This window comes from Bubalus kerabau, chromosome 1, assembly GCF_029407905.1.
Source record: "Bubalus kerabau isolate K-KA32 ecotype Philippines breed swamp buffalo chromosome 1, PCC_UOA_SB_1v2, whole genome shotgun sequence".
Taxonomy (NCBI): domain Eukaryota; kingdom Metazoa; phylum Chordata; class Mammalia; order Artiodactyla; family Bovidae; genus Bubalus; species Bubalus kerabau.
Genome location: NC_073624.1, coordinates 130,807,064 through 130,810,111, shown reverse-complemented (window position 1 = coordinate 130,810,111; position 3,048 = coordinate 130,807,064). Strand labels below are relative to the sequence as shown.

At 47.5% G+C, this 3,048-nt stretch overlaps 1 non-coding gene across 1 annotated transcript; it reads right to left on the bottom strand.

Moving 5' to 3' along the window:
* Positions 1–418: 418 nt before the first annotated feature.
* Positions 419–541, bottom strand: LOC129642625 (small nucleolar RNA SNORA40). The gene has a single exon (XR_008709880.1). It is a non-coding gene; the product is annotated as a small nucleolar RNA SNORA40 (small nucleolar RNA).
* Positions 542–3,048: the final 2,507 nt, after the last annotated feature.

The following is a 3,048-nucleotide window of genomic DNA, read 5'->3' as shown; positions in this document are numbered from 1 at the left end:
AACAGAAGCCATCTTCGTTTTGTGTCAACATTACAATTAGAATACTAAAACAATATGTTGTTGTTGTTTAGTCCCCAGGTCATGTCCGACTCTTTTGTGACCCCATGGATTGTAGCCCCCAGATTCCTCTGTCTGTGGGCTTTTCCAGGCAAGAATAATGCAGTGGCAAGAATACTGGAGTGGGTTGCCATTTCCCTCTCCAGGGGATCTTCCCGACCCAGTGGTCATATCCACGTCTCCTGCTCTCTTCTCCTGCATTACAAGTGAATTCTTTACCGCTGAGCCCCTGGGGAAGCCTAAAACAATATAGTTGATAATTTAAATGCTTAAGATATGGAGGAAATGATCAGCTCTATAGTCCTGGAAGCAATCTTTATGTTTATCAATACACCCTCTCTACTGAATCTGTTTTAGATAAATTGTTCCTTTTCATCTGTATCAAAACTCATACTAAACAATGAATTCTGGGTTGCAAAAAAGGATTTATTTTTGCACCTATCCGTAAGTCTTTGTCCACAAATTAAAAACAGACACAACTGCTGTCAAAGGCATTTAGTATTGGTCACAGGCTTCTTTGGAAATGTGATGATTTCTTTCTGTGACCCAAATCTGGGTTTTCTAGAGCCCACTTTGGAGTGGAAAGCAAATATCACACACATGGGCTGTGGATATCCCAGGTGACCCCTGAGACCTGGGGCCTCCTTGGCAGAAAAGTAATAGAAACTTACCAGCCAGCCTTGGCAGCCACTGTCCATCCGAGAGTGATGACCAAGATAGAGGAGGGAGATGCTGGAGATGCAGACGAGGGCTGGTGGCTCCTCCTTCTCTCCTGATCAGCACAGCTCAAGAATCCCTGTACATCTTTTTTGTTTCCATCCCTGTGTCTGTCTAAGGACACTTAGGTTGATTCCATGTCCTGGCTATTGTGAATAGTGCTGGTATGAACACTGGGGGGCATGCATCTTTTCAAATTATGGTTTTCTCCAGATACATGCCCAGGAGAGGGGATTGTGGGATCATATGGTAGCTCTATTTTGAGTTTTTTTAAAGAACCTCCACACTGTTCTCCAGAGTGGCTGCACCACTCCATCACGGTCAACTTCAGGCTAGTGCCACGATGTTGCTGAACGTCGGGAAGGGACGCACACAGTGGGCCTTGTGGGCTGACTCCTGTGCAGCCCTGAGCCTGTCCTGTGAGGTCTTTGGATGCTTTAACACAGGGATGCACAGACAGTGTTTAGCGTTGTTTGGTACACAGCCTGGCACACAGTAGGTGTACTTAGAGAGCTGTGGCTCACACCAGCAAGAACTCTGGGCTTCCGGCCTCCTAGCCCTGCAGAAGACAGCTAATAGGTCCCATCTTCTGAGGGAAGCAAATTGCTAATGATCTTTCAATAAAATGAGACTCTTTCCTGGCTTCTGATAAACTGCCCTGAGCAACTTCTTGGAAAGAACCCAGGGCCAGTGCCTCTGCCTCAGGGAGGCCCTGGAAAGGAAATCTTTCGAGGCTGTCCCTCCCTGCCCCTGGGACAGCCAAATCTCTGCCTCCATAGCCATGCTCAGCTGCCTCGGCCCTTGTGCCAACATATAACCCACAAAACCCCTTTTACTTTGAGCAAGTTCCTGGTGTGTGTGTGTGTGTGTGTGTGTGTGTTTTCCTTTCCTAAGCAACGGCTCTGCTGCTGGCCACATCCAACAAAGGAACAAAGTCACTTTGTTCAAAGCAAACAACTCCAGTATCACTTGGAACAAATACACAATCCCACTCGCAGACCTCAATCTCCAAACCCAGCTGGACAAAGCAGAGTGAAAGACTCAAGACCTCAAGGCAGCAAAACACACCTTTATCTGCTTCCAAAAGGCCTTTATCAAGGGTAGTTTTCATGTGGGTTTCTTCCCCCCCTGACTGTTACTAATATCCTTTTAGAAACTTGAAAATAGCATGTCTTTCCTTCCTGATGGTTCTGTTCCAGGTGACTTTGATTGATTTATTTTTTTTCCCCTCTCCACCCTGTGGGTTTTGAGGAAGACAGAAAGGGTTTCTTTGGCTTCTCTGTTGGTTTTGAAGGTCCTCACAGTGAGATGATCATTTCACTTTTAAAATTCGGTCTCTCCAACTGTCGGGAAGAGATGACCATTTTAGACATGTGTACCGTTAGCTATCCTATGATTCTGTGAGCGATCCCCCCTTTTCTGGTCTCCTGCCGCCAGGCAGTGGTGCTGATTGACAGGAGAATTTACCACGTGGAAATTCACTAGGTGCAGTTTACTGTTTGCAGACATGCAGGCCAACAGACTCACGGGTTCGTAGTGCTGGGCACTCGATGCTGGGCACTCAAGGAAACTTTGAGAAAACCACTCCTGCAGGTTACTGGGCTCCCTGTGGGCCAGGAATGTACAGGGTGCAGCCAGCCTGCAAAGGTGGACAGGTGGAGGGGCTGAGTACCCCACCAAGGAGCAGGAGTGGGAGTGACAATGAAACCCTTAGTCAGCCCTGAATGCACGGTGCTGCCTCTTGTGCACATTAGAAAAAAAAAGGCAAGTTTTTTCCTAACTAGGCAAGCTCCTAGTTAGGAATTATTCACAGACCCATCGGAGACTGCTAGCCAGGGTACAAGGGAAGAGGATCTGGGGAACCAAAGAACTGAGTCACCATGAGAACCTGACCCAGAGAGAGAACCCGCCTGGAACCTCTCAGCAAGAGGAGCTGAGTCTTAGGAAAGGAATAGGATTTTCCTGGAGAAGAAAGGGGAGGGAGGGGTACCAGGCAGAGAGAACAGCTTGGGCAAACAGCTTGGGCACATGAAGTGCCCACAAACCCATGTGGGCGTGACCCTGGCCTGATGTTTGCCCACATTTCAGGACAGAGGATGAAAGAACTCATTCTTCTGAGCTCATCTCTTTAGCAAAAAATGACTTGTTAAGTGCTTTCTGGGGTTCTAGGTCTATGATAACGGCTGAGATCAACACAGAAGGAGCATAAGATGCTCCCATCTGGCACACACCCTTCCTCGCCTTTATCATCCTCAATGTGCTATATGAATCCCT